Source organism: Carcharodon carcharias, chromosome 10, assembly GCF_017639515.1.
Source record: "Carcharodon carcharias isolate sCarCar2 chromosome 10, sCarCar2.pri, whole genome shotgun sequence".
Taxonomy (NCBI): domain Eukaryota; kingdom Metazoa; phylum Chordata; class Chondrichthyes; order Lamniformes; family Lamnidae; genus Carcharodon; species Carcharodon carcharias.
The window spans coordinates 124,845,415-124,871,240 of NC_054476.1; the positions used below are offsets into that span (position 1 = coordinate 124,845,415).

Here is a 25,826-nt window from a genome sequence, read left to right on the forward strand (position 1 = left end):
AATGATGCATGGTGACGTCGGGCGTGTGTCCCAACGTCACTGTGCGTCATTCTGATCTTTCCGTTCAGCGGGCGCGCGTTGGAGTCAGCTGTGCGCCCGCTGAACTGTCAAAGGCCTGCTAAGGTCATTAATAAAACAATTAACCCAATTGAGAAAGCTGCCCATCCAATATTAAGGTTGGTGGGCAAGCAAAGAGCTCAGGCGGCCTTCACATTTTTTATGAAACCTTATCCACAGGCGGGATGAGGTTTCACGAAGGTTTTATTAATTGAATAAAAAAAATTATGAAAATTCATAAACATGTCCCAACACATATGACACTGTCACATGAGGGGACATGTCTGAATAATTTTTTTTTTAAAAATTTTTCCAACTATACAACTAAAGTTAATCTCCCTGAGGCAGCTCTGTGCCTCAGGGAGATTTCTGCGTTCTTTCATGCGCGTGCGCAAAAGAGAGCAGGCCCCGACTCTCCCTCCTCCCCCCCCACCCCCACAGGTAGCGCAGAACTACCGGGCGCGCGTCACGCTGGGCAGGCCTTAATTGGCCCACCGATGTAGAATGGCAGCACACAGCCAATCACGGGCAGCGATCAGCTCCGCACCCACTCCCGATCAACCCACCCGATGGGGAGAAAATTCTCCCCTATGTTTCTGCTTCGCCATGAGCTGGCCTGTTACTTTTAGTGTAGTATCCCCAGGACCTTGTGATTTAATTGATGAGAGTTATAATGGAATCTGTTTGAGCCATTTTCCTTCATCTGGTAAAATAGAAATCCCTGCTCCTTAATTCAATCTCTGTGGGGTGTCCATCCGCTTCCAGTTTAGTATTCCAATACTTGTTTTCAGTATCATTTATCTCCCCTAGGAACATTAGTTTCTGTTCTTGTGGTTCTTCCACTTCTGGTATGTGGCTGTTTAAAATTTTCTCTCTCTTTTTACACATTTTCAGCATTTATGAGTAACCAACAGTTTTAAAGTGGTCCATTTTTCCACAGACATGGCACTTTGCACTCCTCCAAACCCCACACACCACCCCCACACCCCCCCCCCCCCCCCACCTACTTTGCTGGACTTTCTTCTCATTTCTGCGTCTTGTTCCTGTGTTATGACACAGCAGTTGGTAAAGGTTGAGTTGTTTAAATCCCAGGGGGAAACTTGAACAACTGTCATAACCTATATTTTCAATTGGTATGTTGGAGATGCAACTCTGAATTCAGGAATAAGACCACTAAGCCTCAAAAGGTTTTTTATATAACAAGTTAAACACATACTCATGTCTACAAATTACTGCCATAATAACTTTTAAACAAATCCCCAAATTAATCACTCCCAGGTAAATCTTCACCAAGGCAACAGTAACCCATAGACTTTAAACAGACACCAGGCAAAGCACATTTGACCTTACGAATTCAAGATGAGCTTCCTTGCAATTTGGTTCCTTTGCAGACACAGTTGTAGGTTTACAGGCTGGTTAGATTTTAAATGCCTCTGACTTACACACACAAACTCCTTTCTGTTTATACCTATCTTCCCCTTTGAATGTAAATCTTCCATGGTATCCTAGGCTTTCAACGTCATATCTTCTAACAAGTACCTGGATCTGCACCTTAAGTGCTGTAAGCTGCAGGTCTATGGGCTGGGTGCAGGAAGGTGGGATTAGAAAGGGCATCTGGGTGTCCTTGGGCTGGCATGGACAAGATGGGCCAAGTGGTCTCCTTCTGTGCTGTAACCTTTCTATGGTTCTATGGTTCTAATAACATTTTCATCCCACTAATTTTATTAGTTATATAAACACATTGCTTGGCATCTCCCAGCTAGGTACAAGATTTCACCCATTCTTTTAAATGGTTTATTTAAAAGTGCAAATTGCCCCCTTGACACCTACGTTTCTAAACTTCTCCATGTTTATCTAATTACCATTTCAAACCTACTTCTTTCTATACATCAAAGCACCCAGACTAGCTGGCTTTACTCCAATTAAGAAACACACAGACACACACCCCACTACAATTTAAAAAATAATTTCCAATAACATTATAGACATTAATATCTCTTCATGATACCTGCCACACCAGAGACATTTTAAAATAGCATTTGGTGCACTTTTCCATGCTTTGGTTGTCTTAGGCTTTGGTGGGCTTTCCATTTTATCACCTACAAACTGAATGGTCTTACTTCTCCACAGGACATCTCCTTCTCTGTGAACGAACACCTGATTCTGTTTTCTAAGTTCTGTTTGTCTTGCGATCTGCACTGCTTTCAGCAGCATTAAATCCTCCCTTGTCTGTAAGAGAACAGATAATACTTCATCTAACTCTGTACAATGATCCTGCCGTGAATCAGCTGGTCTTTTAATATTCTGTAAGCGCAGTTCCCTGCCAGCCTATAGAGATCATTGATAAACGAATCCATGTTTTTGCCTGAACTTTTTTTTCTTCTGTTCAATTTAGGCCTCTCAATTATTAACTTCCAACAGATGCTGAAATAAGAGTCAAAAACTTCCATGGTTTTGTCATAAGAAGCTGACGTCGCATCAACCCCTTGCTTTGCTATCACATTGTCAGTATCATTCATACAACATAAAGTGGGGTACAGACCTGATCTCGCTAATCTTGAAGCAGTTCTGTACCTTGTTGGCCTTCTGGACTCTGAAATGGTTCTGGGAGTGGTAGGGTGGATCCCATGCTTCTGCTGAGCTCTGGAATTGTTACTGCATTTGATCCTACTTCTCCGCTGTTGCTTCCTGTTTTAGGCCTGTGCTCAATGCTACTTGGTCTCTGGCTCTGTGTCACAGCTTGCCTCTGCTCTTCCCCTGATGTTCCAATGTCTTGGTGTGTCTTGGAATTTTTTCTTTTGCCTTCCCTCAAGATTCTCTTCTCTTGACAGCTCTGCATCTTCTTTCAGTCTTTGCTGGGTCTATCACTTGCTGCCACCATGTTTTGTTGTACAGTAAGGGTTTAGAACGGGTTTGGGGATTTTCTAATCTCCCAAAAGTATGCTGCTCGAGTACAGTCTTTTTAACCAGAACTATTTATTTACACATTTGGACCTCCACACAAGATAAGAGCTTCCACTATCTCCAATTTCTCTCTTATTTCTCAGTCATGTGAGCTGACATCATTATTACATCAGCATCATGTATGCCTCTGATGTTAACCCTTTACACTAGCCAAATTATATGGATTGAGTTTTTAAAAGTAGTAAAAAGGGCAATAACCATTTCCAAACATAGCAATTTACTGTTGAGGAACTATCTGTAAAATGTTGATGGAATTGTTTATAAAAATGATTCTAAAAATTGATTGAATTAAACATTAATGTAATTTGGAGCCAATACCACATTACTGTGCACCAAGTGAGGAGGAGCGCAACTGGAGCAGAAAAGGACGGAATTGGAGGGGTGCAACTCTTGCATTATTGCTAACCTGAAGCCTCTGTGTCCATTCCATGCTAAATGCCAAAAATATCATAGATTTGAAACAAAAATATTTAAATGAAGACTACTCACAACTCTCCAGACTTGTATTAGAGCTGCCCTTATTTTGTGCACACCATTTTGAATGCATTGCTATGTTACAAGGAAGTTATGATAATTTGAATTCAATAAAAAATCTGGAATTCAAAGCCTAAACCATTAATGATTGTCATAAAATCCCATGTGGTTCACTAATGTCCTTTATGGAAAGAAATCTGCCATCCTTTTCTAGTCTGGCTTACATGTGACTCCAGACCCACAGGGATGTTGGTGACCTTTAAATGTCCTTTGAAATGGCTTAGCAAGCCACATAGTCCTGAAGGGCAATTAGGGATGGGCAATAAATGCTGGCCTTGCCAGCGACACCCATATCCCATGAACGAAAGAAAGAAAACCTGTACAAAAACATTGGTTCAGCCTCAACTTGAATATTGTGTCCAGTTCTGGGCATCATCCAATAGGAAAGACCTGAAGGCATTAAAGAGGATGCAGAAAAGATTAATGAGAATAGTTCCAGGGATGAGGAACTTCAGTTAGGTTGGAGAAGCCAGTGCTGTTCTCCTTGGAGAAAAGAAGATGAAGAGGAGATTTGATAAATGTGTTCAAACTTATGAAGGGTCTGGAGCAACTAGAAAGGGAGAAAGTGTTCCCATTGGTGGAAGGATCCAGAACCAAAGGACAACAATTTAAGGTGAAAGGTAAAAGAAGCAACAGTGACATGAGGAAGAAGATTTTACACAGTGAGTGGTTAGGATCTGAAAGCATGGTTGAGGCAGATTCAATTATAGCTTTCCAAAGAGAATTGGGTAATTGAAGAGAAAAAAATTGCAAGGCTATGGGGAGAAAGCAGGAGAGTGGGACCTGGTGAGTTGCTCTTTCAGAGAGCTGGCACAGATATGATGGGCTAAATAGCCATCTTTTTGCTGTAACCACTCTGTGATTCTATTCTTCTATAATTCCATGTGAGATGCACTTGGTTAAACAATTTTTCCATATTTCTGAAATTTTATGGAAGTTTGTTTTGGAGGAAAATATTGGTAACCATTTTCGCTAATGCCTTGGGCATGGAATGCACTGATGTGGCCTTGCTTCTAGAGGAGGTATGGAGACCTACTGGAGGTGTCCATGTGTTGAGACACTTCTGGCCGCTTTCTGTGTGACCAGCAGGGAGTTTACGAAATGGAAATGCACATGCAGGTCCATCTGAAGACTAGGCAATGTCATGACAATATCAATCCCCTAGGGGCTGATGCAATGCCCGAATGCCAAATCTTGTCAATATATGTACAGGCAGCATCTTCATTAATCACTCCTGAAACAAGTGTTGTGAAGCAAGTTGGAACCTGCTCTGGGACTATTCAAAGGGCCACTAGACAAGTTGCAGCTAAAGTTATTTTGATGTTGTTTTGCTGAGGCAAATTTTGGGGAAGCACTGCAGTAAGTGGCTGGTGGATTTTGCTCACCACAGGAAGGGATGAAAAACCAGTGCCTTGCATAGCATGGGGCCAGCTGTTGCAGTACCACTTGGTCTGCACCACGACAGGACATGGAGAAGAGGAGGCAGAAAGGAGAAGCTATGGAAGGAGGGAGGAGAGGGAAGGCTCTCCATAGAGTGCCCCATCCACAAAAGATGTTTCGTGAGCACCATTCCTACTTAGCAATGAGCCAGAAGAAGCGCCTCAGGAGGCTACGATTCAAAAGGGGCGTTGTCAGGGAATCATCCTCCTTCACACCAACCTGGGACCTCAAAGCAGGAGGAGGATGGCCCTCCCACTGCCTGTGAAGCTCACTATTGTCCTAACATTCAACACCGCCACATTCTCCCAGGCAGGAGCAGGTGATATCAGTAACATATAGCAGCTCACCAAACACTGATGCATCATGGAGGTCACAGAGACACTGTATGTGAGAGGAGGGATGTAAGGAAGAAAGGTCACGTGAATTCTCCAGGTTGGTGTGCTTCCCAATGGTACATAACACCACTGACTGCAACAAGTGGCTCTGCGGCCCCCATGTTAACAAGGAGTGACACCAATGTTATCTATAACTTTTCCAATCCACATGCAGATTGAATTTTCATGCGTACCAATATCAAGGTAATGTGTAGATGTGTGTCATCAGTAGAAACACAAAACCAGCATATAGTATATATTGTTAGAAGTTACCAGAGGTATGGAAGAAGAAAGAATATTAAAACAAGGTATAATTAATAAGTTGCACTGCTTAGGATGTTTATTTAATGTGAAATCAAATAAATAGAAAATTAACACTAAAATTTTCAGTATGTTAGGAAAAAGAGATAGTTTAAGTAAGTTATATTGGTATTTGTGGGTGTTAGGAAAGAGTTTTAGCTTTAATGTTTACATTTGATTTGTATTTCTGTACGTGTGTGTTAAGAAATGTCAAATGGAGTTTTAGTTTCACTTTAAAATGTTCTTCCATTTCTAATGAGGAATTTTATGACTCCTAACAAAAAAGGTAAACACAAGGTTAGAAGAATTGGACTGTTGCCTAGCAATAGGGGCCCAGGGAGGCAGGTCCCTCCCCAAACACACACAGAAGAGAAACAACTGTTTGTTTTGGAAGCTGTTGGAGTTCACCTAGTGTTGAAGGCAATTGTGAAGCAGGCACAGCTTAGAAGGAGCAGATAGCCAACTCCAAGCTAAAGAAAAGACCCCAAAAATCCAGAGGAGTGGGAGAAGAGAAAGTCCCAAGAAGACCTTGTAGTCAAAGGAAGGACAGGAACCTGTAAAAGTCCTGTTAAATGAAGTTAAGAGTGAGGGGCAGAGGGAAAGGCTCCAAGCTTCAGATTTAAAGAGACAAAAGCTGCAGAAAGCAGATTTAAAGCGAGAACAGCTTGCAAGAGGCAAGAAGTTCCAAAGAGACAGCGGAAGGTCTGTAACTATTTGCTATGAGCACATGAAGCAGTGGTACTATTGACGGCTGAGTTGATGAGAGAAAATGCATGGAAGACAGCTTGAATGTGTGTGGTGACCCAGGGGAGAGGAACATCAGAAGGAGAGTTCAAAACTCTGGAGGTGAACCCTTGCAGGAGGCATCAGAGAAAAATCTTTACTTTGGAAGAAGATTCCAAAGTGAGTTCTTAGAGAGTGGAGATTGGAAACTCTCGTGTGAAAGACAGAGTTCAGTAGGACCGGTTGGCTCACATTGTGATAAGCATCTGAGGGGAGTTGAGTAGAGATCTATAGCATCTGGTTGAGGTGGCATCTGTCACTTGGTTTCAAAGTGTGGTGTGTCTGACCACAGGGTGCCATAGATTTACATGGACTGTATACTTACTTTGGACATTAAAGTATAAAATAGCTTTTGTGTTATCCTTATAAATCTGTAACGGTATAGTTGTGGCTGAAGGAGTATTGTAATATAGATCATCTTTTCTTGTTGAATAAATGTTTTATTCATTTGTTAAAAGCTCATCAGCTGACTCTGTTCAGTAGCTACTCTCCACGTATCTAAACAAACAAATAAAAGTTAGGATCTATCAAGTTGCATTCCACTCTGGGATCAGGCTTGTCCAGGGGTAACCTGGCATCATAACAAGTAGCCTGTTGAAATTTTACATTCCTTTGAGGAATAAAAGAAAATTATATTTTTTTTGACATAGAAATATAGAAAATAGGAGCAGGAGTAGGTCTTTCAGCCCTTCGAGCCTGCTGCGCCATTCAACATGATCATGGCTGATCCTTTATCTCAACACCATACTCCTCCACTTTCCCCATACCCCTTGACACCTTTAGAGTCCAGAAATCTATCTATTTCCTTCTTAAATACATTCATTGTCTTGGTCTCCACAACCTTCTATGGTAGAGAATTCCATAGGTTCACCACCCTCTGAGTGAAGTTTCTCCCCATTTCAGTCCTAAGTGGTCTACCTCATATCCTAAGTTCTTGTTCTAGACCCCCAGCCAGAGGAAATATCACCCCTGCATCGAGTCTGTCCCATCCCTGCCAGAATTTTATACATTTCAATGAGATCCCCTCTCATTCTTCTAAACTCCAGTGAATACAGGCCTAGTCAGCCCAATCTCTCTTCACACAGCAATCCTTCCATCCCAGGAATCAGTCTGGTGAACCTTCACTGCACTCCCTCTAGGGCAAGTATATAGTTTCTTGGGTAAGGAGACCAAAACTGCACACAATACTCCAGGTGTGGTCTCACCAAGGCCCTGTACAGCTGCAGTAAGACATCCTTGCTCCTGTACTCAAGTCCTCTCACAATGAAGGCCAACATACCATTTGCCTTTTTAACTGCTTGCTGCACCTGCATGCTTGCTTTCAGGTATACAAGGACACCTAGGTCTCTTTGTACATCAACATTTTCCAATCTATCACCATTTAACTAATATTCTGCCATTCTGTTTTTCCTACCAAAAGTGGATAACTTAATACTTATCCACATTATACTGCACCTGCCATGTATTTGCCCACCACTCAACTTGTCTAAATTGCCTTGAAGCCTCTTAATATTCTCCTCATCACTCACATTCCCACTAAGTTTCATGACATCATTAAACTTGGAAATATTACATTTGGTTCCCTCATCCAAATCATTGATATATATTATGAATAGCTGGAGCCCAAGCACTGATCCCCGTGGTACCCACTCGTCACTGCCTACCAATCTGAAAAAGACCTATTTATTCCTACTCTCTGTTCCCTGTCTGCTAACCAACTCTCAATCCATGCCAATATATTACCCCCAATCCCAAGTGCTCTAATTTTGCACATGTGGGACTTCATCAAATGTCTTCTGAAAATCCAAATGCACCACATCCACTGTTTCTACCTTATCTACTTTGCTAGTTACATACTCAAAAAACTCCAGCAGGTTTGTCAAACATGATTTCCCTTTCATAAATCCATGTTGACTTTGTCTAATCCCATTGATATTTTCCAAGTGTCTCATTATGACATCCTTTACAATAGACTCTACCATTTTCCCTCCTACTGATGTTAGGGTAACCAGTCTGTAATTCGCTGTTTTCTTCCGCCCTCCTTTTTTAAATAATGGGGTTAAATTTGCCACCCTCCAATCTGCCAGGGCTGTTCCAGGATCTACAGAATTTTGGAAGATGCCAACCAACACACCCATTATTTCCATGGCCACCTCCTTTAGTACCCTGGGATGTAGGTAATCAGGCCCTGGGGATTTATTGGCTTTCAGTCCCATTTATTTCTCTAGTGCTATTCTTTTAATAATACAAATTTCCTACGATTCCTCCTTCTCACTAGACCCTTGGTTCCCTCGCATTTCTGGGAAGTTATTTGTATCTTCTTCCGTGAAGACAGAACTAAAGTAGTTGGTTAATTGCTCTGCCATTTCCTTGTTCTCTATTATAAATCCTCCTGTTTCGGACTGTAAGGGACCTACATATGTCTTCACTAATCTTTTTCTTTTTACATATTTATAAAAGCTTTTACAGTCTACTTTTATGTTCCTTGCAAGTTTACTCTCACTCTCTATTTTCCCCTCTTAATCAATCTTTTGGTCTTCCTTTGCTGAGTTCTAAACTGCTCCTAATCCTCAGGCTTGTTACTTTTTCTAGCAACTTTATAAGGCTCCTCTTTGAATCTAATACTATCATTAATTTATTTTGTTGGCTATGGTTGGGCCGCTTGTTGTGCTTTTGCACCAGAAAGGAATGTATAACTATTACAATGCATACATTCATTTCTTAAGTATTAGCCATTGCCTATCCACCATCCTGCCTTTTAATGAAGTTCCCCAATCTATCTTAGCCAACTTACATCTCATACCTTTGTAGTTTTCTTTGGTAAGATTTAGGACTGAGTTTCAGGTTGGACTACTTCACTTTCCATCCTAATGAAGAATTCTATCATATTATGTTCATCATTCCATGTTCACTGTTCCTTGTTCCCTGTTCCCTGTCTTCCAAACAACAAGATTATTAATTAACTATTGCACAACACAAAATCTAGGGTAGCCTGTTCCCTAGTCGGTACCTCGACATACTGATCTAAAAAAACCAAATCATCACACTCCAGGACTTCATCTGCCACAGTTTTAATGTTAATTTGGTTTGCCCATTCTATATGTAAATTAAAGTCACCCATGATTACTGCAGCACCCTTGTTACATGCATCTCTAATTTCCTGTTTAATGCCATCCCCTACCTTATCACTACTGTTGGAGGCCTATAGACAACTCCCACTAATGTTTTCCACCCCTTGTTGTTTCTTAGCTTCACCCAGACTGATTCTACATCTAGATTTCCTGAGCCATTATCAGTATTGCACTAACTTAATCATTAACTAACAATGCCACGCCACCTCCTCTTCCTTTTTGCCTGTCCTTCCTAAACATTAAGTACCCTTGAATATTTAGTTCCCAGCCTTGGTCACCCTGCGGCCATGTCTCCGTAATCGCAATCATATTGTACCCGCTTACATCTATTTACGCTGTTAATTTGTCTACCTTATTTCGAATGATCCATGCATTCGGATACACTGCCTTTAGCCTTGTCTTTTTAACATTTTTACATATTTATTTGTACTATGGCCTTATTTGCTGCTAGTCCTTGTTTCCTCTGTCATCCACTTTTGCTTTCTACTTTTCTATCTTTCATTCCTATCTTTATTTCCCTCTTTTGCACCTCCCTGCTCAGGTTCCCATCCCCCTGCTAATCTAGTTTAAACCCTCCCCAGCAGTAAGAGTAAATACCCCTGCGAGGATATTGGTCCTGGCTCTGCTGGTATGCAATCCGTCCAGCTTGTACTGGTCCCATCTTCCCTAGAATCGGTCCCATGCCACAGGAATCTAAATCCCTCCCTCCTACACCATCTCTCCAGCCACAAATTCATCTAGTCCATTCTCCTATCTCTGATCTCGCTAGCACGTAGCACTGGGAGTAATCCTGAGATTACTATCTTTGAGGTCCTTTTTAATTTATTTCCTAGCTCCCTATATTTTGCTCTCAGGACCTCATCCCTCTTTTTACCTATGTCATTGGTACCAATATGGACCATGACCTCTAGGTGTTCACCCTCCCTCTTCAGAATGCCCTGCAGCTGCTCAATGACATCCTTGACCCTGGTACCAGGGAGGCAACATACTATCCTGGTGTCACATCTGCAGCCGCAGAAACATCTATCTGTCCCCCTTATGATAGGATCCCCTATCACTATTGCTCTCCTACTCTTTTTTCTCTCCTCATGTGCAGCTGAGCCACTCGTAGTGACACGGACTTGACTCTTGCTGCATTCCCCTGAGAAACCATTTCCCCCAGAGATATCCAAAGCAGAAAACCTTTTGGAGAGGGAGATGGACCAGAGGACTCCTGCACTACCTGCCTAGTGCTTTTACTCTGTCTGGTGGTCACCCATTCCCTTTTTGCTTGTGCATTCTTTACCTGCAGTGTGAGCACTTCACTTTACATGCTGTCCACAAAGATTTCATCCTTGCAGATGCTCCACAGTGACTCCAGCGGCAGCTCCAGCTCTGAAACGTGGATTTTTAGTTGCTGCAGCTGGAGAGACTTCCTGCACACATGGTCACCTTGGACATTAGAATTGTCCTTGGCTTCTCACATCATGCAGAAGGAGCATTCCACTTGGTCGAGTTGCCCTGACATGACAGACCCTTAAATTACTCCCTTTATTTTTACTTCCTCTAGTTTTGAGAACATTAAGAACAGAAGAAATACTTACCAGGTCCTACTTACCAAGGTTGCTGGTCTTCTTACTGAGGAAAGGTAGAAAATGAAAGGATCCCTCCTTCCCTCTTCACCAAACTCCCTCTGTCATCATATTCCAGCTGAAGCACTTTAATGCAGCCCAAAACAGCACTCCAGTGCAGCTGAAAGCAGCACTGTAGATGGTTTGCTTCTATGCTGACTGAATCTAGCTTCTGAAAACCTGTTTAAGCCAGTTAACTAAGTAATTGGCTGTAGCTATAAGCAGAGCCTGTTTTAAACCCCTTGTTTTAAAGCTGGACTAAAACTCACCTTCCCCCAACCCAAAGAGCAACTTTTAGCTAGTTGCTAAATTAAAGAAAGATTACACTTCAGATAGAAATTAACACTTAAAAGTCCCTCTCTCACCAAACTGCAACTGAAGCATCCAAAGCAGCACTCTAGGAAACAAAATATTTTATCATTAGTATTGATGCATGAAATAAAATTATTTTTGCGCTTGCTAGCGCCCAACCCCTTAAACTCCCTCTGTAAGACTTCAGATGTATTTCCTTCTATGTCAATACAGGCCATGTCTTCTAATGATCTCCCTCCCTTCCCATAAGTTGTTTCACCCTTTCTATAGTGTGGAATGCTAGACCAGATTTCATATGTGCATAACACTGTTTGCTGCTGCAATGCTTCCATTTACTATTGCAAAACTAATAGTGGCACAAAGTAAAAGTAATTTCATCCACAACTGAATGAAAATCAGGCTGAGTGTACAACAGGCAGGCAATCCATTCTGCTACTCTCTGGTAGTCAGGACAAAATGTTACCCCTATTTAATTTAACCCGCTCCCCACCCCCCTCCCCTCCTCTTTTTGGTAATCAATAGATTTGGAATTCTCTCACCCTTAAGAGTTCCAATACTGTGGATGACTTGTTATAACATTTTTAAAAAATACTAGTGTGACATAAATATTTTAAAAAATCACAAGAAATTTGTTCAGTTGATAAACATTTAGTAGCAATCACAATGACCTTGAAAGTCATCTTTTGTAAGTTATATGGGAGACCATCCACTTGTGGGTTTCATGGTAAGGTGCAACTCCATTACGCTTAACTTTGGAACAGGAGCAGGCCAGTCAGCCCTTTGAGCCTGTGCTACCAATCAATGAGATCAAGGCTAACCTGTACTTCAGCGTCACTTTACCCTCAGTTTTGTTCTTGAAACACCACCAAAGGAAATAGTTTATTTGCATATAACTTTTTATCATTTTAAGCACCTCTGTTAGATCACATATTAACCTTTTAAATTCAAGAGAATACAAATTAAGTTTATATAACCTGACCTTGCAATTTAAGCCCATAAGCCAAGGCATCATTCTGGTGAATCTGTCCTTTATTTGAGGTTTGATGCCCAAAGCTGAATGGAGTTCTCCAGATAGAAGCATCATTTTCTCACTTCTGAATTTGGCTTCCTTGTGATAAAGGTCAACATTCCATTTATCTTTCTGACTACTTTTTGAATTTGTGAACTAGCTTTTGGTGACCTGTGTATGCGAAACCAAAATCCCTTTGTCCTCCACACCATTACAGAAATGTTTTGATTGGTCTTTCTCAGATCCAAAGTTGATGAGCTCATACTCCTCCCCATACCACCACCACCCACCCCCACCAACCCCACATTGAACTCAATCTGTCAAAGTTTTGACCACTCATTTAGTCCAATAATTATTCAGTTACAACATATTGGGGACCTCAAATAATAAATGGACAGAATTGCAGAATTCAACAAACAAACCAAAAAAAATTCCCAGATTCCCTGGAATAAGAAGCATAATTCAACTTATTCAGTCATGACCAGTCGTCATTAAAACACGAGAAAAACTTTGCTGCTGCATTTAACATAAGAAGTTCAAATCTCCCTCTCCCTACCTTCACTGTGGTATAGTCAGTAGGATTGTTGCAGACCCGATTCAGTAGTTTGGGGAAACCCTTTCACACAATTGATCGAATGCAAAAATCTTCTCATTTTTTTTAAAAAGCATTTAATTATATATGTTCCACAACTTAAAAAAATAAAAAGCAGTTTTGTGGTTGGTTCTATCAAATACTGTATTTATGCTCTGCACTGATCCTCACTCAAAAACTTCAAACAGATCTTCATGTGTGGGAAGTTAATGTCAATGGGAATTTAAAGCCACATTGATCCAGGGAGCCACGCCTTTAAATTGGTGGCTGGTTGGCTAGCGCTCCCTGCTCAGCTGGGATCTGAAGTCACAGCCACTCTGAGTCAGTCAGGAAACTCAGGAAGCCACACACACCCTCTGACTGTGAACTGCAAATCCTGCCCCCTTACAGACACAGCATCTCTTCAAAAAGCATCTCACCACCTTCGCTCTCAGCAGAAACTTTATCTGACAAGTAAATTTCCCTCCCATCCTCCTCCCTCCCATCTTCATTACTTTTCCTATTGGATTTCTTCGAATCGAAGTGTTGGCATGGGAGGAAAGTCAGTATGCATATAATGTGACATTAGCAGAGCCTGAGTGTAGCCGTGTGGCACTGAGGTTCTGTTTGGGCTGAATAATAAACACGAATCATTGTCACTGATGATATGCGCAACTGTAATAATTCAGTGCACGGCACTTGACAGACAGCTGTGCTTAGGGGAAACATTGAGTGGCACCATTAGGAATCTCTGAATGTGTAGTTGGTGTGTAGCAAATGAAGAAATTCATTTTGTTGAATGTCTGCTATCCTGGCATCCTCCAAGATGCATTTCTCAGTGCAAGTCTGCAATACTGACTGTCTTTGAGTCTGAAGGGTACACAGAAGGTGGCTGCTAGGCAACAAAGACTCCCCCCCCCCCATCCCCCCACCCAGTGCAACACATGTGACTCATAACTGCTTCTGCCGTCCCATCCCATGAGAGCCATGGTGCTGCCCACAACACCATGTAGCAAGCAATCGACCTCCGCTGGCCATGGTTTCCCTATTTAGATCAATCAGGCAGATCTCTGCAGGTACACACGAGAGGTTGTCCACGTTCGTGGCTATCTGCTGCATCGTCCACAACCTGGCAATTCTGAAGGCCCAGTCACTAACTCCAGGGATCCGGCAGGGAGGAGACCACAAATACCATGTGCAACTGGACGGAGTGAGAGGGGCCACATTGTGAGGTTTCACTTCAGTTAAAAGGAACTCCCCCACCCCAACTTGGACCCACAGTCCCCTAACAGTACATCCATTTCAGATTCCCCATCACAAAGTTCCCTTGGCAAACATCTTTCAATAAAGGCCGATAGCTTTAACTTTACAACTTTATCCAGAAACACAGCAATAAAAACAGATTTAATTGCCCATGTGCACCCCCTGAGATCCAGTCTCACGGGTGCCTTTGCCTGGTCTCATGTTCCTGCACTGTGCTACCCTGTGGTTACAGCATGGCTGGTGGAGGGCAGCTGACTTTTAGTGAGGGAGACCGCAGATGGCTTTGTAGGGCATCCTCAAGCAGCTCAGGGCCTTGAGGACCAGGCTTCGTGCTGGATCACCTCAGCATGAGCAGCATTCTGGGCTGGTTGACTGAGAGGCAACAGCAAGGGTCCTGGTGGAGTGGCAGTGGTGGGAGCAAAAATCCTGTCACCCTGAGAGAGAACAGCAAATTCATGCTCCACAGTGCCACTGTCACTCCCGCATGGGTCAGGCCAGCAGTACTGTCATGAGGTGCCCACAATGGAAAGAATGGACTCCAAGCTCTGTGCAATGTCCTTTGCCATGGTGAAGTTGAATTCTTTCATTCTCCTAGCCAGTGTATGCAGGCTAGTGGGCAGCCAGCCAAGCATCTTGCTGTGCACCATCATCAGCATATTTATGTAGTCTGCTCCAGTGAGGTCCTCATCTGAGGCCCCTGTATTAAGGGGCCTTTGGGTGCTTGTACATGAACTGTCCTTTTCTCCTAATCTGGCTGTAGCCCACTTGTGCCTGGTAACTCACTAAGTGCTGATTCCCACTCAGCACTGGCCTCCAACATTCATACTGTCCCAGTGTCTGAGCCGGTGGCTGGAAGTGTATGGTCAAGTGACAGTGCCTCCTCTTCAGTTTCATCGGGTTACTCTTCCTCTTCCTCATGGCTCTTTGGAGGCTAAGCAGCCATTAGTTTTGAGAAATTGAAAATACAAAAGCACAAAGGTATGGGAATGGGGAGGAAAGCTGGAATTCTACAATCACTCCATCCGCAGTTTCCCTCTCAGAATGAAGGGTGAGTGGAAAGGGTGCATAAGCCAGCAACTTACCATCATCCTCAATGGTTTCAGCAAAGCTGGATGCCACTTGCTCTCTGACATTGGTACCGATGATTCTATTGACCAGGGGCTTTGAAAGCACTGAGGTGCTGAATGTGGGCTGATCCTCTACCCTTCCTGTAGTTTTCCCACCTGTTGTATGCTGCCTTCTCCAAGTGAGAGGGGACAGCATATCAGCAATTGTGTTCAGGTGCTAGATAATGTGCCTGACATAGCTGAATAGTTGTAGGTTTGTAGAGGCGTGAAGGTGTGTGTACATGGCTGGCCTGATCAGAAGGTGCACACGTGGATGAGGTGCAGTATAAGAATGTTCGGGATCCTGAGTGCCAGGGCGTGTTGCTGGACGAGTGATAAGGGTACAGTGCGGGTGCTGTGAGCAGTGGGAGAGGTGGGTGGTGTTTTGGCTCTGAGAAGTGACGTGTAGATGCATTCACCCACTTTGATTGCCCGAGTGAAATAATTCAACATTCGTCATCACTACTGACTGCCATGTTCTCATGGTGACACTCAGGGCATGAACTGCCCTTACCACCTGTTCCCATTTACTTCTGAAGCTCTGGCTGGAAGGCTTCCTTCAACCCTCCTTGGTCTGAAACATAGCCTCTTTCCTGGCCTCTCTCTGTCTGACCAGAGCGCCAGGGTGGCATCACTGAAGCAGGGAACCCTTTCCCTGATGTGTGTGACATCCTTCTTGTTCCGGAATGTTCCAAAGTGATTATCCAGCGGCCCTCAATGCTTTACTGCAGCTTACCTTTTCTAGAGACTGCACGCTTGAAAAAGAAGACATGTGCTTTGTTTAGAGTCATGCACAACAGCTGCCAACAGCCGATAGACAGCTCAACCTGGGAGCTGCTCAGGGTCATATTACAATCATGGAAATGGGGTTGGTGCACTAGGTGTACAAACTGTCAACCTTTTTTGGAAATTGTGTGGGGAGGTGGCAAATCAGTACACACCTGTCCAAAAACAGGGGTATACAATTTCTAGCTCCATAAATTTTAAAGCATTTCAAATCTGCAGTAGAGGTGGTGCAAGCTGGTAGAAAGCAGGCCAGAGAAATCAACAATCTCCAGGCAATCCTGCAGTGCTTGTCAAACATACTTTGCCAATTACACAGGACAACTGCTTCAGTCTGTCCTCTGGGGGGGGGTACTTTTCCATCTGCAGGGCAGGTGCAATCAGTCATTGACAAGAATGTCACTATCAAATTGTCATACCTATACCTCAGAGCTGCTACACTGGTCTTGCTTACATATGTATCAAAAAAAAGTAAATGATGCCTTGGTCATCATGACCAGCACTTTTATCTCCTTTTCTATTGGACACCATGATAACCATACCACACATCAAAGTGCATGGGGGTCACTGATTGCTTTGATGCCTTGGAAGATGGGAATGTGGCAAGGAATTTATTGTATTTTGCATTTTGACATTATTCTCCGCTAATGTATGGGTACGTGCAATAGAACTATAGGATTGTGTGAAGGATTGGCTTGAACAAGTAATAAAGAGAGAACAGGTTAACAGGTTACACTTTGCATCATGCGCTGCTTGTCTGATAAGTGGTACTGCTAGTTAGACATGCATTGCACATCCCTCAAAGTTGCTGTCTTTTCCCTATTCCTGTGAACTTTCAGAATTGGAGATGGCATACAGTGAATCCATCACTTCCTTCTCAGCATTGTTATTCCACAATGCTATGTAAGGGTGCCTTGAAATGCCAGTCAGAGCACGTCTTCTCAGATTATGTCCTACACAGAATGCCCACTATGACATCCTTGAAAGCAGCGTATGAAGGCAGCACCACTCTGCCATTTGCACACAGACTCTTTTTTTTATGCCTCCACTGTGAATTATCTTTGCTTCTGAACTTGCCCACTATTTATTTTTCTACTACAGCTTTTGAAAAAAGTGAAACTTGCTACATCCATTTTTGAATGTTGACACAGGCTGCATTTTTTCCCCATATTCGGCCTGTAAGAGTCGCAGCCTTTAAATTTTGAGCAGCAGCCCTTTAAAGGCTACTGATTTCTGGTTCTGCAAACCTGCCTTCCCAGCACTTCCTGCACAAAGTTCAAACTGCGCAGGGGGCATTTATGTAACAATCAATTTTTTAAAAAAAATACTTTTTTCATAAAATATCTGGAAGAACATTACAAAATATTTCAAAATCGCCATCACAAAAAGTGCAATCAGATTCAACTTTTACGCATGGATCACAAGGTGCTTCAATACAATCAATGAATATTACAATCATTTCAACATGGTCATTACAGACAGTCAGACAGTGCAATGAGATTGGAGTTATCAACATACATCATGTTGCACTCGGAGATGCTTCAATAAAATTATAATACAATTAATATTCAATGCATACATTCATTGCGAGCCATACAGCTCGAGGGGTCTATACCTTTCCCAGTCCCTCGGTTCACTATGGTTGAAAGGTCTTAGACAGCGACCTTTCCCCATTGGGCCTTTGCAGTGGCTGCCCCAAGCTTTAGTGCGTCCTTCAGTATGGACCTTGGAATGTGCCAGTCTGCAACACTCGGTTGGGGATATCTCTTTGCACTGGAAGACCAACAAGTTTCCGGCAGATCAAAGAGCACCTTTCACTGAGTTGATGATCCTCCAGCTGCGGTTGATGTTTGTCTCAGTGTGTCCCCCTGGGAACAGCCCATAGAGCACAGAGTCCTGTGTCACTGAACTGCTTGGGATGAACCTCAACAGAAACCACTGCATCTCTCTCCAGACCTTCTTTGCAAAGGCACAATCCACAAGGGTGTGAACAATGGTCTTGACCCCAACTTGAAGGTAACGTGCCAAGGGGGTGAGACTCCTGGTGTGTAGGAAGGATCTGATGGAGAGGGCCTTTCTCACCACCAGCCAAGCTACATCTTGGTGCATGTTGGAAAGTTCTGGCAATGAGGCATTCTGCCAAATGACTGACAGTCTGCTCGGGGAACCATCCCACAGGATCCATCATCTCCTTTTCCCGCAGGGCGTCTAAGATGTTATGTGTCAACCACTGCCTGATGGACTTGTGGTCAAAGGTGTTGCTCTGCACAAGTGTTTCCATGAGGGACAGGTGGTACAGCGCGTTCCAACTACTTGGAGCGTTCCACGGCAGCGTGGCCAGACCCATCATTCACACCACCGGGGACAGGTAGAACATCAGCATGTACTGACACTTGGCGTTTATGTACCGAGGGTCTACGCACAGCTTGATGCAGCCGCAAACAAAGGTGGCCATCAGTTTGAGGGTGATGTTGGGCACGCTTTTTTCCCCCCCTTATCTAGAGGCTTGTACATTGTATCCCTGTGGACATGATCCATTTCCGACCTCCAGATAAAGCGAAAGGTGGCTCAGGTGATCGCCATCACGCAGGAGTGAGGAATGGGCCAGACCTGTGCCCCTTCAGCAACAGCGAGAGTGCCTCACACCTGATGACCAGATTCTTACCCGCAATGGAGAGGGAGTGTTACTCCCACACGTCCAGTTTTCTTTGCGCCATAGACACTTGCTCCTTCCAGTTTCTAATGCATGCCCCGGTCCCTCCAAACCATATCCCCAACACCTTCAGGCCATCAGCCCTGACGGTGAAGGGGACAAAAGATCGGTCAGCCCAGTTCCCAAAGAACATGGCCTCGTTCTTCCCATGATTTACCTTGGCTCCCGAGGCCAATTCGAACTGGTTGCAGATGTGGATCAGTCTGCGCACTGACAGCGGATCCGAGCAGATGACGGCAACATCGTCTATGTACAGGGAGGCTTTGACCTGAGTGCTTCCACTGCCTGGGATCGTCACTCCTCTTATGCCCTGATCCTTCCTGATGGACTCAGCAAAAGGTTCTATGCTTTGACAGAATATTGCACACCTACATGGTGGATGTGCTCTCCAAAATGGGGTTTGGGGAGGGAATCCACAATTGGATCCAACTGCTCTACTCTAACATCGGTAGCACAGTCTCAGCCGATGGGTGGGAATCAGATAGCTTTCCTGTTAAATCTGGAGTCAGGCAGGGCTGCCTGCTCTCCCCTGTCCTGTTTGTGTGTGTTCCATACGAAACAATCAAATGGTCCAACCTCATGCAAACTGGCAGCATTGGGAGGCCATAGAAATAGCACAGTTTTGCTCATACCAAATCAGATAACATGCATCACAGAAACAGCCCTAATGAAAAGTGATTGTGGCAATTATTGAATTAAAAAATAACAAGATCTTACAGCCGCTGAATGCTTCTGTCTATTTAAAGCAATTGATAAAAGCTCTCAGTCCTTACAACCCTGAAGATCTGATTTGAGGTAAGTAGTGATCAATCTCGTAAATCCAAAAAACAAAATTCCTACAATCAAAATCTATCTCCTATGAAATATAAATGTGTTCAAAAAATTTCTTAAATACGTGGATTCCAAATGTTCTCTGGTGCCACTCAACCATTGGATGTACTGTGGGGAAATGACTTCTGCCAATTCACAACTTGCACATGACCACTGCCCATTTCCTCTAGGATAAGGTGCATTTAAATATTTCAGGTGGATGTTGGGGCCTCTGCAAACCTATCTTCCTAGATGGCCTAATCTACAGGTAAGTATTGAAAGGTGGTCAAGGAATTATTTGGTACAATGCAAGACCTATACAATACCCATAGAGGCCAAGACATCTACTTGGATCACCTTTTCAGGAGGGGGAGGTGGTGGGGGTGGGGAGGGCGTGGTTGGTAGGAATTCCTGTGGCACAGTGTCACAGAATACATGGTTGTAGCCCAACTTTGTAAGCAATAGTTTAAGCTATTCCAAGTTCCAATTTGCTTTCCGGTAATTAGCCTCTTCAAAGGAAGCTATTATCCACCCCCCCCCCCCCCCCCCACCTCCCCCCACAACCACCACCCCCGCCCCCCATCCTCCCGAGAGCCTTTGCAACATTGGATGCCAAGTAGGCACAGACATGTCTTGAATTTAGTATTACTGGGGTGCAGTGGATCTACTTCCCTCATTCACATGTAATAACCAACTTTCAGGAAAGGCACGTCAGACACAAAAAGGCAGAGATCCGATGGGACTGTCTTCTGCCCATTATTCTTCCTGTTTATGGAAATAAAAATCTAGGACAAAGTGTGTGCAGAACTTTTTCCTTTTCTGTGGTCTATGTTGGTATTTGGAGTCATACAATTGAGTGGCACAAAAGGAGTCAACTGGCAGATAGGTTTTTAGGGAATCAGTGAATGAGAGGAGGAGAAATGAAGTAGTGAGTGTGGTTTATTTTTTTGTTACCCCGGCAATGTGTGCACAATTCTGAATTGGTACCAGCATTACCTGCGGGGCAGGTTCCATTTATATGAGTAATAAATTGGAACTCAGCTCAGACAGCTTTCAGTAGCCAAGAAGGTTAAATTTCAGGGCATTTTCCATCTGCTCATTGCCACTATAAATGAGACAACCTCCCCAAGAAACTGGTGCAGGAACTGCCCAATCAGCACCACTGGAGAGTGAATGAAACAAAGTTTATCGGAGAGGGGAAAAAAGCACCCTTCTTTAATTGGTGCGTCCTTTCTTTAAATGCTAATAGCTTGCACAAGTTTACAATTGGCAGCCAAACAACTTGCAGGCCTGACTCTTTGAACCTAGGTTACATGTGCAGCAAACCTAATGTAAAGATCCTTCTACTGCAACATTTGACTTGACTTAGCCTTCACCACGTGTGTGCAGAGCTTCAGTTTTTAAAATACGAAAAAAATGTTATTCCTTGACTTCATTGATGTTAATAGTCCACACTCAAAAGTAAATTTCTTAAAGAAATCTATAAAGCCACAATTTTGGCCTAATTATAGCACAATACTTGTAATCATCTTGGATTGAAAGTCTAGCAATTATGTGTGATTATACTGTTAAAACACTAAGGTGTAAAATTGCGTCTAGACATGTAGAGGTAATGAGCTTCAACAAGAGGAAATATGTTATTACTAATGCAGGATGTACAGAATTCATTTAATGAATCTCCATTTATAAAATTAACTTGTGTCTCACTCCTAATAAATGCAAATTGACAACAGATTGCCTTTTAAATATGTAAAACAGCAAGTGAAACAATTGAACCAAGTAAAATCCATTCCACTTAAAAATTAAGAATCGCTTTGTATAACACAAATGGTGTTTTTATCTTCGCAGACTTCTTGGATTTGAATTTTCTAAATCGTTATTTTGGGTAGACGAGAGTTTAGAATTCAGTAGAAGATTTTGTCATAGAGCTGACTGATAAACCCGTAGAATCATAGAGTTATACAGCACAGAAACAGGCCTTTCAGCCCATCGTGTCCATGCTGCCCATCAAGCACCTATCTATTCTAATCCCATTTTCCAGCACTTGGCCTGTAGCCCTGTATGCTATGGCGCTTCAAATGCTCATCTAATTGCTTCTTCGTGCCAATTAACTTGTTGTGTGCCACTCAGCCGTCCAAATGCTGATATGGACCACAGAAAAATAGATGCTCTTATCTCAGATGCTGAGAGGTCATTTCCCCAGCACAGAGAATCTAGAACTAAGCAGCATAGTCTCCGGATAAAGGGATGGCCATTTAGGAAAAATGTCTTCATTTTCGGAGGGTTGTGACTCTTTGGAATTCTCTTTCCTAGGAGGCCATGAATGTTCTAGCATTGAGTATATTCAAGGCTGGGATCAATAGATTTTTGGAGATAATTGGATATTGCTGGAAGATGGAGCTGATTATAGCATCAGCCATGATCTTACTAAATGGCAGAGCAGGCTCGATTGTCTGTGCGGCCCACTCCTTTTTTGTTATTTTCTTATGTTCAAATGCTACAGGCTACAGCAGAGCTTGCTCACTGCCTTTCAGATCCTTGCATCTCATGGGCCTGGCTGGAAAGCTCTAAGACCTAGTTTTTCAGCAATCCAAGAAAATGATGCAGGAGGTGTCTTACTGTCACTCCTACATCATGAACATGTCAGACAGGAAACCCCACCGATGACAGTGCACTCTGAAAATGCACAGTAACCAGAAAGGGAGTTAAATCATGGGGTCAATTGGAACCCCATTCACCTGGTGGAAACTGGACACTGAGCAGTTAAAAACAAATGGGTTAGTTACCCCCTTGGAAGTCATCCCTTTCCCACCACCTACAATATTAACCGGGATTCCAAAGGATGCTAATTGCATTTTAATCTCGGCCTAAATGAGGAAACCGGCATCAGGTGAAACAAGGTCTGGTCTGTCGGGAAGGATGGAGGCTGAAAAGGTAAGTCAGAAACTTTCCTTTTTGGGAGGGGCCAGGAGAAACAGGAATGTTCAGACATGAAGATCTAATTCATCTTTCAGCACAGCAGGTGAGGCAGGCAACTGGTGGTTCAGTGTTCACAGCTGTCCAGGGGCAAGGGTCCTCTCAGCTCCTGGACCTTCCTGCTACAGTGATTCAACTGGCTACTTATGAACCAATTACCTCTGAGGGAGTAAGAGCACATAACCTGGGGCAGTCTGGCACAAGCCTGACAGTAGTCACCTTTACAGTAACAGTTGCTGCTGGGTTTGAAGCACACAACACAATGTACCCTCAATATATCCCTGGCAAAACCAGTTACATCCAACCATGCCGGCATATTTAGTGGGAAGAGTAATAGAGAGTAGAAGCAAGAAGGATTACATTACCAGTACATGTTGAGAGGGTGTTGGTTACAGATCAGTATGTCTTAAAGAAGTTTCTGTAGTCTTCTCTAGGTTAACTGTAAGCCTTTGTTAACTACTAGAACTGTTTACACATGTGCAGTAACGGGAGCAAGCTAGGAGCTATCTCCATGCCTAGTCAATACACATCTCTGCTCAATATCACACTGACCCTGGATCTGGGTCAGTTGCCTTCTTACACAACTGTGTGGGTGGTACTCAGTCCCACATTAACCTTGTATGTGTCAGACTCTTATACTACACCTCCTCCCAAGTGTTTATCCAATGTATTTGGAGTTATATTAGTTTACTTCATGTCTTACATTGTTATCAGTACCATGCAGTTACATTGTTGTTACTACATTATCACTATTACTACCTTAGCACTGTTACTACATTATCACTACCCTCACCCACGCACCCCCCCCCCCCCCCCCCCCCACCCCCTTCACGTCCTTGAATTTAAAGGTCAGGTGATCAAGAGGCCTTCAAACCCTCCATATCTCCCCTGCCTTTCTGTTGAAGGAGTGGTAGGCTCTGTCGTTACGGTTCTTCCCATTGGTCTGGATGTTGAGCTGACATCTTTCCATCCTTTCTCCCCATTCCTTCAAGTTGAACCATGTTTGTTTGGTCCGGCTGTTGCATTTATCGGTGGTCGTTGCTACTCCAACTCATTTCTTGTGGGGTGGACAAACATTGTGTTCATCTCCTTGTCACTTCTTTTGCTTTTTCCATCGTCATGTTGATTATCTCTATGATTATTCTAAAATAACTTTGTTGGTTTGAAGACTACTGGGAAAGAGAACTTCTTATTTCAGTACCCAGTGTATAGCTGACTAAACAGACTTCCTTTAATGATTGGAAATTTCTTTTAATTGAGATTCTAAGCTAACAATAAGTTCAAGGGGGTAAGTTTACGTTGCCAGGAGGTAAAGATAGTAGAACCATTAACACCTGTCTTGCACAGTTTGCCATAGTGTCCAATCCTGTTGCATTGGAAGAATTGGTTGCACTTACAGGACATTGATCTCACCTGTGAGGGCGTTTCACCCCACAGCACTGGCATGGTCACTCTGCTGGCCGGTTCAGGAATTACTTCCCCTGATTTGGAGTGTCCCTGTGTCTTTGTGGCCTGACAAGCTGGACTGAGGGTTGGCCTCTGCACCATGTTCTATTCTCTCCCTTTAAGATTATCCTGTGCTGCTCACAAAGTTCTAACTGTCTAACCATCTGGATTGCTTTTTCCAGGTTTAGATTTTCCTTTGCTTGTTGAAGATTAGAGAGTGCATTGTCTGTTACTCATACCACTATCCTGATGAGCTCAGACTTTAAATTTCCATGTTCATAACCTTCTGCCATCTATAAAGATCATTGATGAATGACTCCACCAGTTCCCCGGGCAGTTCGACTCCCTCATTGAATTTAGTTCTTTTGAGCATTTTATTGCTTCTTACATTGAAAAAAATGTTGAATGATTTTAACACCCCTTCATATTTTCCAGATGATTCAGGAATTCCCTGTCTTACAATGATGCTGTCTGCAGTTGGGCCTATCAAGTAAAGCAGCGTGTTCACCTGCTCTTCTTCTGACTTTTTATTTAAACCTGAAGTGATGCTGTAGCTTACCAATCTTTTCCTCCAAAGACCCCAATTTTGTGATTGGTCTGGGCCTTGGATTAGTCCGAATTGACTTGGAAGTGTGGAATTATGATCCACAAGGGTGTGAACAATGGTCATTAAAAAAATATATGTGCAGCTTTAAGAGCTTTCTGAATTTCAAGATGACATTGTTGTTCATTCAGAGACAAAGTAATTTCCCACACTTTCCGGTTTTGGAGTTGGCAATGGCGCTCTTCTTGAAAAAAATTAATAATAGCTGCCTGCTGATTAATTTGTTCAACGGTTTACTTTTTAAGCTGTTGAGTCAGTCGGATTGGAGCTTCTGCTTGTTTTTTACTGAGCTGGACAGTCCGACATTCCCAGAATATTTAATTAATTCACTCTCTTTTCTTTCTTTCAGACCAGTTCGGAAGCCATGTGTTCAGGCTCCAATTGGGGGATCAGGTTTTAGCAATGGGTTTCTTACCAATGGCACTTCTGACCCTGGATTACTTCAAGGAGTTTGCACGTCTTGCTGCAGCCTGGAATTTTAAAACGTTTAGTTCACCCCTGCAGGTTCTGTTGTCTCTGCACTCTGAAGCTGGACTTCCAAAGGAGATTCAATGAAGTCTTCTGCTGCGGTAAGGAAGTTTAAAACATCTGCCTTCAGCTTCGAGGCCTTTCTCTAGGCCATTTTCTGGTGATTTTTCCTCTGCACCTCTGCTTCTTTAGGAGCCTCTTTTGAGGTCAGAATGCTATGTTGAATTTTTCTCAGTCTTCCAGCATTTCAGCTTGTCTCTGTATTTTAGCGAAGTTCTGGGTTTTTATCCCATTTCTGCCACCATGTTGGGAGGGTGTTGGTTACAGACAGTATTCCTTAAAGAAGTCTCTGTAATCTTCTGTTGGTTAACTGTAAGTCTTATTAACTACTAGAACTGTTTACACATGTAAAGGATATAGGCTAGGAGCTGTCTCCATGCTTAGGTCTATAGACGTCTCTGCTCAATGCCACACTGACCCTGGGTCTGGGTCATATGCCTTCTTATAGCAATGTGTGGGTACTACTGTACTCAGCTCCACATTAACCTTATATGTGCCAGATCCTTATACTA

The 25,826-nt window shown here is 43.1% G+C and overlaps 1 long non-coding RNA gene across 2 annotated transcripts in view; it reads left to right on the plus strand.

Moving 5' to 3' along the window:
- Positions 1 to 25,826, plus strand: part of LOC121282746 — a 95,171-nt gene that overhangs the window by 61,728 nt on the left and 7,617 nt on the right. For both annotated transcript variants that reach the window (XR_005944132.1, XR_005944131.1), the window contains exon 2: positions 25,136 to 25,355. This is a non-coding gene — a long non-coding RNA (uncharacterized LOC121282746). The remainder of the gene's footprint in view (positions 1 to 25,135; positions 25,356 to 25,826) is intronic.